This window comes from Saimiri boliviensis, chromosome 4 (genome assembly GCF_048565385.1).
Source record: "Saimiri boliviensis isolate mSaiBol1 chromosome 4, mSaiBol1.pri, whole genome shotgun sequence".
In the NCBI taxonomy this organism is placed as follows: domain Eukaryota; kingdom Metazoa; phylum Chordata; class Mammalia; order Primates; family Cebidae; genus Saimiri; species Saimiri boliviensis.
Window position 1 is genome coordinate 7,371,135 of NC_133452.1, and position 14,733 is coordinate 7,385,867.

The 14,733-nt window shown below is 41.9% G+C and overlaps 1 protein-coding gene and 1 long non-coding RNA gene across 2 annotated transcripts in view; one reads left to right on the forward strand and one right to left on the reverse strand.

Moving 5' to 3' along the window:
* LOC141584223 (uncharacterized) overlaps window positions 1–13,077 on the forward strand; it is a 33,089-nt gene extending 20,012 nt beyond the window's left edge. Inside the window, exons 2-3 of the long non-coding RNA XR_012517133.1 lie at window positions 6,780–6,907; window positions 12,870–13,077. This is a non-coding gene — a long non-coding RNA (uncharacterized LOC141584223). The remainder of the gene's footprint in view (window positions 1–6,779; window positions 6,908–12,869) is intronic.
* The window catches only part of PACRG (parkin coregulated), a 567,891-nt gene that overhangs the window by 102,414 nt on the left and 450,744 nt on the right, over window positions 1–14,733 (reverse strand). The gene's annotated exons all lie outside the window — the stretch shown is intronic.

A 14,733-nucleotide genomic window follows, 5' to 3' on the forward strand; every position in this document is an offset into this window, starting at 1 on the left:
ACTTATTGTAGACCACTGAGTACTTGGCACTTTTTTAAATTTTAGAAAGATATTCTGCATTATGGAATGGATAACACCTTGGTATTAAAATATCTGAACTTTGATAGTTCCATAAATGCTTTAGAAGGAATATATTCGGGTCACAGGTAAAGTCCATTAAAGAGCAGCAAGTTAGTGCATTATGCTGTCCTTCCATTCATAGCCTCGATGTAATTGTCTATGTATTCATCTGATTGCTCTGTGATCTTTAGTAAGATTTAAAAAAAATATGTGAAAGCATAGGCCATGACTCTGATGAGCATGAGGGTGACAATGGTGCTCATGGAGACATTTGCCAAAGCTAAATTAACAAGACATTGGGTCAAGAACTGAGGTCCCCCAACAGGCGTGGTTTGATGTTCATGGAGACTTTTAGGGGCTTGGCTCAGGAACTTCACACATATACTGTTACTGTGCAATGGAGGGTTGATTTCAACCGACTATTCATTGCTGAGTTGCAATGACTTTTCTTTAAAATAAAGAATGTGAAGGTAAAATAAGGAAGGTATTTGTATACTTTAGATATATGGAAGCTTTCAGTTGTTTACATTCTGATATGTCCTTTGTGTCACAGGCTTTATATCAAATTGTGGCTTGGATGTGTTGTCTTGTTCAGGTAGTAACTAGGTTGATGAATGCTTATTTCATGCATTATGAGAAAAATCAATAGAAAGGAAAATTTAATGTGATAATATTCCTTTAGAATAAAGGTTATGTAGCAGTTATCTCATTTCGTGCTGTCCTCATCTGTGAAATTAGGCAATCCCTGTAGCATAACCTGTCAATATTAACAATTATTTGTTGTGGGTATCATTCAATCTCTACTTTAGGCCCAACTGCTCAACATAGGTTTTTAAAATTATAGATTTAGAAATTGATTAATGAAATATAAAATGCCAGATCAACTTACAACTACTTTCAACCTTACCCATCTAAATCCATCTTCTGGTCCTTTTGCAAAGCTCCAATTTCACAGTGAGGTGTGGACTGCCACATTAATACAGCTTAAATCTACCCCAGCTAGTTGCACGAAGGCCACTGACTATTTTTTATTAAGGCTACTGAGAAATTTGGATGATAAGATGCTCCATTTCAGGACCACTCATCACGTTTCCTGATAAATGCTAACAATAGTTCACTGTATACTTCCTCTACTCAATGCACTAAAGTTCTTGTCAATCAGGAAAGGTGTCACAAAAATGTGCCTAATATTGCTCACGACCTTATTTAGTAAATGAATGTGAGTGCCAGCCTGCAGACCACTTTGACTGGCGCTTCTATTTGTAGCTGCTCACAGACACAGCTTGCCTAGCCACTCCTGTGAGATATCCTTTTAAAGAAAGTCTAACACAGAGAGGGGAAATGTCATAAATTTGGAGAAAAACATCCTTTCACATTAGCTAATGTACTTTCCTGCTTAACAACCTAACATTTTGAGACAAATACTTTTGTAGAATGCTACTTTGTTTTTCTTTTCCTCTGGTTAGCATTGTGACATCAATTCTAAGTGACGCTCATTCACATAGTTTGAGGTGGATATTTATATTAATGAAATGTATGTCTAAGCTGTTCCTCTCTCCACATTAATTCACATTTTATTCCATGCAAAGGAGATATATTTTGGAGGATTACAAGTAATATTTGAGCTTTTTTTTTTAGGAGCCACTGCACTAGACTGAAATCTAAACGTGTGCTTAGACAAATTAGCTTCAAAGCCAATAGCATACTAAAAATAGCTAAATAAAATGGACATTTATTTGTTATTTTATTTCTGGACTTTTCATCCCAAAGTTGCTTTATTAATACAGAGAAGATGCTAATTTTACATGATAACCTAAGAATCCTTTTTTAAAAAGTAAAATGTAGCTTAGATTCTAATCTCTTTACAAATAATTTTTTACAAATTATCCTTTTTCTAATTTGTATACTCTACTGTTACCACTGCCATCATCTTTATTGAATGTACCACGTTATGTCTTAAGAAAAGAAGAGAAAAAAGAAAAGAAAGGATAAACTCCAAAACAGTGTATGAATAGAAGTTGTTTCAGTTTCTTTACAGAGTATTTGCTTTATGTAGTAAATAAAGCAAAAATCATCTTTGGACTGGATTGTGCAAGATAAGCTAGTTTACTCACAGGATAACACCAAGTTTAACTACAATAGAATTCAAATTGGCTATTAAGTTATGCTCATGTAGACAGTGGCAATATGTTAGACAACTGTGAAGAGGGAAGGAAGCATTGCCCGGCCGTCTGTGGCCCCAAACAGGCCACTTCCATATGCTCCCGAACGCCTGGCAGCTTTGCCGCCCAAGTCCCCACTCCTTCTCAGCGACATCCATATGGTACCCACAGATTGAGAGCTTGCCTTTCTTTCTAAGACAGGCACAAAATCTCACTTGGTATTCTATTGCGCTGAATATTTTTGAACAGTGATTCATATTTTTATTGCAAAAATAAGATTATGGATTCTAATTCTTCCACCTTCATTCTAAGAGGCACTTATGGATCCTGACAGTCTTACAGGTTAACTTTGTAGAAAGAAATGAGATGCTTGCATGTTAATCTAATATCAAAATGGAGCAGGGTACCATCCATGCCTCCCTTCTACCTGGGCACATGCTAAGTGCTAGGCGTTAAGTGTAAGGAATAGCTCACTCAAGCAGCTCATCATGTAGAGATGAGCCAGGATACAGGGATTGGAGATACCACTGGGCCTGAGTGTCTTTGTTTCCGTGAGCTAGCCTCACATCTAAACCACAGGGAGCTGAATATCATGGAAAGCCTCATGTGTAGTGAGCATACATGTGAACCAAGGAAATGACATTTGATTTCAGTATTTCTTGAGGATGTGTTTATTTTTATGTTGCAAATTTTAGGCCTTATACATTTCTTTGCTCATTGAGACTTTGTTGTTTTCAGACTTTTGAAACCCTGGGTATCACCTGTTCCATTTGGAAAAAATTATAGGCCGTGGTCATTGTTTTCATTTCAGCAGGAGAGACTGTCCGTACTGTAAATTATAAATAAAACAATGAGAGAACAGATCACTTTCCAAAAGGAAAGCTTGCTTTCTTAGTAAGAGATAAGTACCACTGGGACCAGATATTGAAAAGAAATACATGTTCTGTGACTAAAACAAATTCATTTAAAGAAATCTCTCACTGTCTACAAAGCCTTTTTTGAAAAACAAAAAGAAGTTACATGTTGACAAATATTTACAATTTGTTAAAAGAAAGAAATAAAATCCTAGAGAAATGTCCAACAGAAATCAAATTGACCTGATAGCAAAGTGAACAGCCTTAAGAACATTGGTAAAAGAAAGAGAAATGAAGTATGATATCTTCAGAATTGAGGAAAAGGAAAACAAATATTAGCACCTTCTCTCAATCAGCCTTCCTGAGTTACGTGTTCATTTTGTATTTCTTTCTCTCTCAGATAATTCAACCAGGTCTGGATTTGAGATTACCTGTGACAAAGCTTCTCTGGGGAAACTTAAGGGACAAGAGAAGAGACCCTTTTCTCTTTATTCTCCCTGTTCCCGGTGCGGGGAGAGTTTCTCCAAGAGTCTGAGAAACATTTCTTTTGGGGGTTTACTTTCCTTTTCTTTTTTTTTTAACTTTTATTTTGGGTTCAGGGGTACATGTGCAGGTTTGTTACATAGCTACCTATATAACAAACTGTGTGTCTCAGCTGTTTGGTGTACCGATTATTTTGTCACCCAGGTACTAAGCATATTACTGATAAGTAGATTTCTGATCCTCTCCCTTCTTCCAGCCTCCATCCTCAAGCCAGCCCGGTGTCTGTTCCCCTCTTCGGGTCCACGTGCTCTTGTTGTTTATTCCCACTTATAAGTGAGAACATGTGGGATTTGTTTTTTGTTCCTGTGTTATTTTGCTTAGGATAATGGACTCCAACTCCATTTATGTTGCTGCAAAAGCCCTTATCCCATTCTTTTTTATGACTGCATAGTATTTTATGGTGTTTGTGTACCAGACTTTTTTTTTTTTTTTTTTTTGAGACAGAGTTTCGCTCTTGTTACCCAGGCTGGAGTGCAATGGCGCGATCTCGGCTCACCGCAACCTCCGCCTCCTGGGTTCAGGCAATTCTCCTGCCTCAGCCTCCTGAGTAGCTGGGATTACAGGCACGCACCACCATGCCCAGATATTTTTTTTTGTATTTTTAGTAGAGACGAGGTTTCACCATGTTGACCAGGATGGTCTCAATCTCTTGACCTCGTGATCCATCCGCCTTGGCCTCCCAAAGTGCTGGGATTACAGGCGTGAGCCACCGCGCCTGGCCCATGTACCACATTTTTTATCCAGTCTACCACTGACGGACATTTAGGTTGATTTCATGTCTTTGCTACTGTGAAGAGTGTTGTCATGAATATACATGTGCATGTATCTTTATGGTAAAATGGTTTATATTCCTTTGGGTATATACCCAACAAAGGGATTGCTAGGTCAAGTGGTAATTCCGTTTTAAGTTCTTTGAGGAATCGCTACACTGCTTTCCACAGTGGCTGAAATAATTTACACTCCCACCAGCAGTGGCTAGCATTCTCTTTTCTCTGCAACTTTGCCAGTATCTGTTATTTTCTGACTTTTTAACAATAGCTGCTCTGACTAGTGTGAGATGGTATCTCTGTGGATTTGATTTGTATTTCTGTAATGATCACTGACGTGGAGCAGTTTCTCATACGCTTGTTGGCCATGTGTGTCTTCTTTTGAAAAATGTCTGTTCATGTCCTTTGCCCACTTTTGAATGGGATTGTTTGGTTTTTGCTTGTAAATTCGTTTAAGTTCCTTATAGATTCTGGATTTTAGGCCTTTGCCAGATGCATAGTTTGGACATACCTCCTCCCATTCTGTAGGTTGTCTGTTTACTCTGTCAATAGTTTCCTTTGCTGGGAAGAAACTCTTTAGGTTAATTAGGTCCTATTTGTCAAGTTTTGTTTTTGCTGCAACATCTTTTGGTGTCTTTGTCATGAAATCTTTGCTAGATCCTATGTCCAGAATGATATTTCTGAGGTTATCTTCCAGGGTTTTTATAGTTTGAGGTTTTATGTTTAAGTCTTTAATCCATCTTGAGTTGATTTCCGTGCATAGTGTAAGGAAGGGGTCTGGTTTCAATCTTCTGCGCATGGCTAGCCAGTTATCCCAACATCATTTATTGAACAGGGAATACTTTCCCTATTGCTTTTGTCGACTTTGTCAAAGATCAGATGATTGCAGGTATGCAGCCTTATTTCTGGGCTCTCTATTCTGTTCCATTGGTTTGTGTGTTTGTTCTTACACCAGTACATGCTGTTTTGGTTACTGTAGCCTTGTCATATAGTTTGAAGTTGGGTAACATGTTGCCTCCAGCTTTGTTCTTTTTGCTTAGGACTGTCTCAGCTATTCAGGCTCTTCTTGGTTGCACATGAATTTTAAAATTGTTTTCTCTAATTCTGTGAGGAATGTCCTTGGTAGATTAATAGGAATAGCATCGAATCTGTAAATTGCTTTTGGCAGTATGGCCATTTTAACAATATTGATCCTTCTATCCATAAGTATGAAATGTTTTTCCATTTGTTTGTGTCATCTCTGATTTTGAGCAGTGCTTTGCAATTCTCATTGTAGAGATCTTTTACCTCCCTGGTTAGCTATATCCTAGGTATTTTATTCTCTTTGTGGCTATTGTAAATAGGATTGGTTTCTTGATTTGGCTCTCAGCTTGGCTGCTGCTTGGTGTATGGGAATGCTAGTGATTTTTGTACATTGATTTTGTATCCTGAAACTTTGCTAAAGTTGTTTATCAGATCAAGGAGGTCTTGGGCAGAGGCTATGGGGTTTTGTAGGTATAGAATCATATATTGTCTGTAAACAGGGATAGTTTGACTTCCTCTCTTTTTATTTGTATGCCTTTTATTTCTATCCCTTGCCTGATTGCTCTGTTTGGAACTTCCAGAAACATTTTTTATGCACCTCCCACTGCCTCTCCATGGGGTGTGGCTTAATGATCCTTTGTTTTCCTCCATTCTTAGCTCCTGACAATCTGCAGGGGTGCTCTGACCATGGGCTCTTCCTAACAGTGGGTTCTATATCTCCTCATTTCTACATCTTTCATGCATTACAGCCCTGGGTTTCCAGGGTCCCACTTGTGATTGGTGGGTGTAGAGGAGAAGAGCAAGAGAATGAAGATAACGGATGAGATGAGTGTTTCATCTCTGTCAATGTTTACCATATGCATATAAAAACACAGAGAAAAATATTAATCCGAGGGGAAAAGGTTAGAATTTTTGTATTGGCACATACAATCTTAGAGAAAATTGAATACGGTAATAACATAAAGTGGGATTCAAATTTATAATGAAAGGACTTGAAGCCCAATAGTCTGTCACTTGTCTATTAAAATATATAAATACTTCTAGAGAAAAATTACCTTGAGGCCAAGCTAATGTTAACAATCCATGTCACACATTTTAATAAATATCTGCAAATACGATTGCCTGTGTTCATGAGTGGCTGTGAATGAAATGACAAAGATTTAGCTCTTTTGGGCTAAGAAACTCCCAAACCATATCACAGAATTCAGGTTGGATATCACTTCACATTTTTAGTTCATTTAAAATTAATCATAATTTTCTTAGAAATCACTATGTATCATGAAAACAGGCAATTCGTTCTGACTATTTGCAGGTACAGTCTATTTTCACCTTACAGGAGCCTAATTAAAACCTGATCACATCTCACTCAGGTATGAAATACCGCAAACAACTCTACCCTGAGATGATTTGTGAAACATTGTGGAGAATGTGTACTGAATCATTTGCAGAAACCTCCGATAGCTAGAAAGAGCTTTTACATGCATCAGCCAAATGACAGGTAAGTTCTCTTTATTTTATTTTAAAAGTAATTAGTCTTTTGAAACTACAAGACCAGAACTGTGTTGGTATACTGCCTGTGGCCCTTTGTGATGAGCTGGTGACACCATGTATTTTAATAAGTCCAGAATTTGCCGTTATTGTGTTATGGATTCAGAAAGAGCAGGATTATCTTCCCCTTCAGGGCCCTGCCCGCCTGATGCGCTGATGCAGTTTTTCTATGGGCTAATGATCTGAATGAGGAACGCTTATCGCCAACCCCAAACCTGAGGCAAACAAAGTTCTTTCCTTAACAAAATAAGTCTTCAGAAGTGATGCTTTTGATCCACAGTGAGGGTGTTTCCTTATTCTACAATGTTTTGTGTGTTTTTTGTTTGTTTGTTTTTGGTTTTTTTGAGATGGAATCTCGCTCTGTCGCCCAGGCTGGAGTGCAATGGCACGATCTTGGCTCACGGCAGCCTCCGCCTCCTGAACTCAGGTGATTCTCCTGCCTCAGCCTCCTGAGTAGCTGGGACCACATGCTTGCGCCACCGTATCTGACTATTTTTATACTTTGGGTAGAGATGGCCACACTGGTCTCTAACTCCTGACCTCAGGTGATCTGCCCACCTCAGCCTCCCAAAGTGCGGGGATTACAAGTGTGAGCCACCGTGCCTGGTCTCATCTATAATATTTTTTGAGTGAGGATAATTTTGAATCACCAGGAAGATGAGGAATAGCCATGATGTACTCATTCCCTGACTAGCAGCTGTGGCAAGCCAGCATCTGAAGGTGCTTCTCCCACAGCCCCTTCCGACTTTGTGGCTCCCCTAAAACTAGCTTTTGGAGAATGCACTCTACAGTCTATCAATCAGACTAGAGATGAAAAGGCACCCAAAGATTGAATTCTCACAGTGTGAGTTGGAATCCTGGCCTCCCGACGACTCCTTCGATCATCTGTAACTGTAACTCCATGTGAAAGCACTTGCTGAAGCCCAGATAATCTAGCTTTCTCTCAACTATTCATGAGATTTAGGCAAAATTGCATATTTATTACTTTATTTGGTATGGACTGCTTAGATAAATTGCAGGCAAGGAATCCATCCAAGATCTATTTGCTAGAAGCCGCTTAGGTTAGCTTAGCTTAGTATTTCTCATTTCAATATGAAAACCATCGTTACAACTACTTCTCTTTGAGAATAGAGAATCCCAAACATTTGACAGTTTGCGGCAATGTATGTAGCTTGCTCTATTACTGTTGGCAGAATGTGGGGAAATATGGGAAATTCTGAATCTGTAATATTTATACACACATTTACATGCTCACATACACACATACACACACATACACATACCCATATTTACACCCACATATGCACACCCTCATACATTCACACACATGCACATACATATGTGTAAACAGTATATGGACGTATATATTTCACAGCAGCAAAGGCAGAACTGGCCGAGCTCTGGGCCTAGAGAAGGACTCAGAGATGGTCACTGCTAGAGACTTTGCACTCAGAGAGATCTTATGTTTTCTCCCTGAGTTACCAATCAGCTCCCACCTCTCCGGACGCACCTGTCTCCCTCCAGCTTCCCCTCTGTCCACTCTTTCTCCTGGCAGCCCTGGGACAGGGTGGCTCCCCTGCTTCCCAGACCCCTCCTGCCCTACTGCTGCCCCAACAGGCCTACTCACGTCCCACCTCTCCTTGCTGCTTCCTCTGTCCTTTGCTCGTGACTCTAACCCTACCTGCCCTTCAAAGCCTGGCTCTAAAACCCTACCTGCCCTTCAAAGTCTGGCTCTAAAACCCTACCTGCCCTTCAAAGTCTGGCTCTAAGCCCACCTCTGCTTAGAGCCTGCTTGCTCCTCTGAACTTCCCCCGAAGCCAACTTTGAGGCTGGCCACAGTCATGTGAGGAAGGCAGGTCTGTCTTTCTCATTAGGTTGGATCCATTTGCAAAGGAACTGGGGCTCCCACATCTGACTGGGTCAGTGGCCCTCGAGAGCACCTGGCATCCTCAAGTCACACTGGCGGAGAGAAAACTGGCACTATGCTCTTACTGTGTACCTAATTGCACAGGTGAGGCGGTGGCCGGAAAAAGCCCCTTAGTGACCAAGTGCAGGCTCTTAGCTGCATCCTCTGCCTCCTCGCATGAGGGACCAGGACTTGCTCCTATCTGCCTCCCCAGGCACCTGTAGCCACTGGTAATTTTTATTGATTTGAACTGGGGCAGGCGGTAGATGAGTAGGGTTAGGGAGCTGGGTGGTCTTTGCCCAGCCTCACATCATGCCCAAAGGTGATGAGACTCTCCGAACACAGCCCGACCCGCAAGAAGACTCTCGAGGGGCCAGGGAGGCTCTTCTGCTTTGTGGCTCAGGGAACACCCATATCTCTTTATGACTCTGTGTCTTAAAGAAATTGGGACACAAATGTATGTCAGAAGACAGCAGGATTAAGGAAAATCCACTTGTGAACTGATTAATGCCATAGTCTTCCCGGTTTGTATTAAAATTTATAACTACTATTAAGAATTGATATAATATATGTACTCTCATGAAATAGAAATGGGCTTGTGACAAACCCTTTCTGAAAATTAAAGATTTTCACCAACTCTGCTTAAGTATTCACTTTCTTCTTGTAATACTGCTTCGAAAATGTTTTTTCATGTGTTTTTGTCTTGTTAGCTTTCCTTATACTTGTTTGACACATTATAAGTTAAGAAATAATGAATATCACATTTGAAAACTTAAATGGAACACAGGAGACCCTGGCCATAGGAAGTGGAGACATCGGAAGAGACCTGAACCCCTGAGAGGCAGGGCCCGTGTTCTGCTGATCCACCCAGTGCCTGGGTCTGGGGCCCAGGAATGCAGGTGGTGCAGGGCGTTTCCCAAGCACGCTGACGTGCAGGAGGAGGGCGAGCAAGCATCCTGCGTCAAGCCTGGAATGTTCCATGTCCTGGGAAACTTCTCAGTGCTGAGCAAACTGGGGCAATTGGTCACCCTATTAAAGAGGTATCTAAAACCAGGATTGCAAAAGAATGCTTCAGCTATTGAGGGTTTTTAGTATTCCTTGATTTGTCAATGATCATATCAGGTGTCTTCACTTCGAACGTTAAAAGGTTAAAGTTTGACCTTCCTTGGAGAAAAGGCTCTGGGTGCAGTTCTGTCAATAGAGCTTGCATACCGGTCACGAAATTCAATCCTTTCCCCTCTCCCACTCATGGCTGTGTGTTGTTCGGAAAGTATGCATGAACTGAGAAGTATGTGACACGTGCCCACGTTCATACCCTTGGTGTTTAGAGTCCAAGGTTAGTACTGGTTGCCTTTGTTCAAGGTCATGCAAATGGTGTAGACCATGGAGTGGAACATTTTGGCGATGTTGGCACAGTGCTGTGTGTGCACATGTGTGTTTAGCACACACTGGGTGGCCCGATCCTCAGGAGGCGCCAATGTCCCAGGTCCTGATTTTGTGATATAAGGGTCCTACGGGACTAAAAGACCCGGGACTTCTCCTTTTCTATATTAGAAAAATAGTTGCCATTTTTCTGTGTCTTTAATAAAAAATATTTGTAGGCTCAGACTGGTAGCAGATAAAAGGGGACCAAAAGATTCCCCTGGTTGCCAGTCTTGATCAAAGCAAATTCCTTCACTTTCTGCCCATCCAAGTACTATATCTCCGATTACATTTTAAAATTAAACAGTGAACGAAGTCATTTTTTAGGGTCAGATGTTTTGTATTCTTAGGCAAGTCTGCAGGAAGATAAATATACAATGGTACCATTTATTGATGCTTAGAATGTCCAAGACATTCCTATAGGCAGCGATACAGATATGCATTACATATAACACAAATATATCCCTAACAGTACATACAAACATGCATTTGTGTATAGAGATACCTATGTGGATAGACACACAGATACATATCTGTACACATGTACAAACGCAGACACACAACAAACGTAAGAATCACACTGAACAGTGGGTGCCTCTGGGGCAAAGTTGGAGAATGAGTTCTGGGAGGAGTTCAAAGGAAGACAGTTCTGCCCCAGTCATCCTTCTCAGTGGGGTTTCCATCTGGCCTTTCTCTATCCCCACCTCCACCATTTACTCCTCCAGGAAAGTATGAAGTACCTGAGAGGGGGGCCACGCTTGATGGTTAAGGCGAAGCCTCCTGGGCTGTCCTTTCTGGGTTTGAATCTTGGATCAGCCTGTGTGTTTTCTGCCTGTGTGACCAAGACTTCGGTCCTTGACTGCTCTGTGGCTGGGTTTTCTCCTCAGGCAAACGGGATAATAAGAGCCTCTGCGTTACAGAGTTGTAATGAGTCTTGAGGAGTGAGTAGACAGAAAGCACCGCTGCTCACTTGGAGCACAGCTGACACAAACCCTGGAGGAGCCTCTGCCCTAGCTGCAGGCGCTCTGGTGAAAGTGGATTGGAATTGCTAGTTTCTTACACATTAGCTCAAGCTGCAAGAATCAGCATAGTTGAGGGCAGCAAACATTCTGTCATTCGTATTCTTTAAGCACTCAGAGCTTCGCTGAGGACGTTGAACGTCACTGGCGTTCATCTAGCTGTTGGTTCTATACGTGATCATGTGAAAGCAAAGTCAACCTTGGGGCCCAGGATCACTACACGAAAGAGGAAAGGCCATACTGGGAACTGCTGGGGGTCAACCCGCCTCCCATTCTGTCCCGAGTCACCCCTCTGTCCACAGACACAGACACGTATCTGATTGCCTCCTTTGGAGAGGCTAGTCAGAAACTCATCTCACTGTGACCTGGACGCCCCCTCCCTGTTTACCTGCCTTTTCGGACCAAACCAGTGTACTTCTTATGTATACTGATTGATGCCTCCTGTCTCCCTAAAATGTATAAAACTAAGTAGTTCCCCAGCTGTCTTGGGCACATGTGGTCAGGACTTCCTGAGGCTGTGTCAGGGTGCATCCTCCACCTTGCCAAATAAATTTTCTAAAGTAACTGAGACCTGTCTCAGATTTTCTATGTTCATAATCATTAAGCCCTTATTATCATCAAACACCAGGGCAGAGGCTGGGACCTCACGAATGGGCAAGGCAACACTCTTCATACGTGTAACAAAACACTGAGGAACACAGATCCTTGGTGCCAGACCACCTTGGTGACCGTCCAATCCACCAGTTCTCACTGCGCGACTCTGGGCAAATGACCATCTCTGGGCCTTACTTCCATCATTTGTAAAGTGCGGACAACGATGCTATCCACCTCACACACGTGTAAACCACATAAAAACACGTGGAGTGCTGAGAGCAAGTGCCTGAGGCATAAGCAGTACACAGCTGCTGCTACGATGTCCTCATTTATCGTACAATGCAGGTATTTGATGCTGTTTTTTTGAACAAATGTTGACAATCAAAACAGTTGATGTAGATCATATTAAAAATCTGTGGTCATTTTAGTGAATAACTAGTTCCAGTCATTTGGTTAAAATATGTCCAAGGCTAGATTAAAACGGTTATCTGAAAAAGGAAAGTATGTGGCTGGATCATAGTTTTTAACATTCACTCCAATTTTCCTCAAGACATCAGCACAGATTAGCAGGGAACTGGGGCTCACAAATAAATACATATCTAGAAACCTCTTCTTTGCATCGATAATGATGAAGCCATTATATCCCTATGTACTGCCTTGTAAGTTTCAAGTGCTTTACATCACGACTTTGCATTATTTTGTTTTGTGCTCCTGACACGGACTGGGGCGCTATTCTTTCTACTCTCCACTGGAATGTGGCCAGTTCTGTTCCTTTGAAAGATAAGCTAGCCCTTGCTCTGAATTGTTCCCCAGTCAATTCTCTTAAAATGGAAGGTAAAGAGAGAACGTTTAACATAAGAATAGAAAATAGCCACCAGTTTCATAAGGACAGTAGGTTAATGGGGATGTATTTCATGATACACCTCTAGACCAAGCATTTACTGATGGTATTTTTTTTTTTTCCTTTATAGCTAAAGGTGATTTCAAACGGATGCATACTGGAGGGACCGAAAGCACCAGCAATATCGACTGAGAGGAGATGTGATTAGTACTAACAGAGAAGCAGTTATAACTGTATTCAAAGGGAAAAGTTCTTACTGTGAAAAAAAAAATCAGCTGTTTACACATTCTATTAATATATGTATTTTTTCCTGGCAGAAAAAAAAATTATTTTGAAGATTTTAGGTTCAAGTTTTTAAAAGGTTAGTAAAATGACCACAAATTTCTTCTTCTAATTTTCTGCTTCAGTTTTCTCCCTGCTTCATAGATTTATTCATATTTTCTATCATTTGCCCATTTACCAAGCTGTCTGTCTTCCTCTGTCAATCAATCTATCTAGTCTGTCTAGTTTTTCTGTTTGTCTACTGTCTCTCGATCTGTTTATCTATTTGTCCGCCTGTCTACCTATTTGTCTGCCTGTCTAGTCTTTTTGTCTACCTATCTGTCTGTCTAGTCTTTCTGTCGGATTTTTCTGCCTGCCTGTCTGTCTGTCAGTCTGTCTGTCTATCTTCTGAATATCTGCTCATCCCAGGCCTTGTATTATGTGGACATTTATCTGTTTATTTCTTGGCCTTTGTTCCTTTGATTGCAGGATACAGTAAGTGACTCTTTCAAGAAACCATCGCTGAAGCCTCACACAGAATTCTGTCAACAGTTGTAACAATGACCATAGGTGGCATTTATTGAACCGTTACTAAGTGCCAAGCAGATTGTCATGTTATTTATGTACACTGTTTTACCTACTGCTGCCTCAAGCCCTGCTGAAGGAGTCTCACTCTTCCCATCTGACATCTCTAAGACACAGAGCAGCAACTCGCCCAGTGTCACACAGCAACGTGAGGCCGGGGAAAGCTCCCAGTCACCCTAGGACAGGAGAGGTCTTGGAGAGGATACATTTTGGGGAAAGGAGTCAAAGATCACTTTAAATTTGGGGTCCTCATTGACCAGGGGAGGGACAGTGTCATTAGCAGGGACAACAGAGCTGCTGGGAGCTGTCGGTGAGCAGCAATCATAGCAATCAGGGAGGGCGGCTGTCATTGATTAGAGTCTCCGTGTGCTTATCACGCGCTGGCCATGGTTCCGCTTCCCTAACTCTACATTATCAGGGAAGATTCTCACAACAACACTGTGTGGAAAATGCTGATTTAGAGCTTGGACCTGTTGCTTTTGATGCGGCCAGGAGACGAGCCAGAGGAAGCTGCGGCAGCTGCAAGAGGGATGGGGTCTGAGCGGGAGCCCAACTCACAGGGAGTCTCTGGGATCCTGGCTCCCGCCGATGGAGCAGGAGGCAGCTGTGCCCAGCCGGGGACCAGGAGAATGGGGGAGAGAAACAGGAGGAAAGAGTGGGAGAGATGGTCGGGAGGAGACCCTCTGGGGCCGGGGAGGAGGCCTCAGCAGGGTGCGGGGAAGGGAGGCAGGAGAAGACCAGAGCTCTCCAGGGGCAATTTTAGAATTATCAGGGAACTGAAACTTTGAAAGTAGAGAGGAAAGATGTTTTCAGGCGCAGAATCTCCATTTCTCAGCAGGGAGCCCTGGGGGCGGTAGAACCCCTTCTTACCGGCTTTCCCTTATCACAAAAAAAAGCACACTTCTGGGAAGCAGGTGGGGACAATTTCACAACCAGAAAAGGGAGTCACCCAACATTGAAAACACTGGGTTCTAAGGCCACGTGGGAAGGGAAGAGGCTCCCAGCACTCTTCTCCATTGGATGCAAGTCTTCATAAGTTTCACGCTCAAGGTATGATGTAAGTAGGACCCAAATCAGGAGATAGTCTTGGAAGAGTGGATAGGGAAGCATCTGTGGTTACACTTCTCTTTGGCAGAACTCTCTTTGGA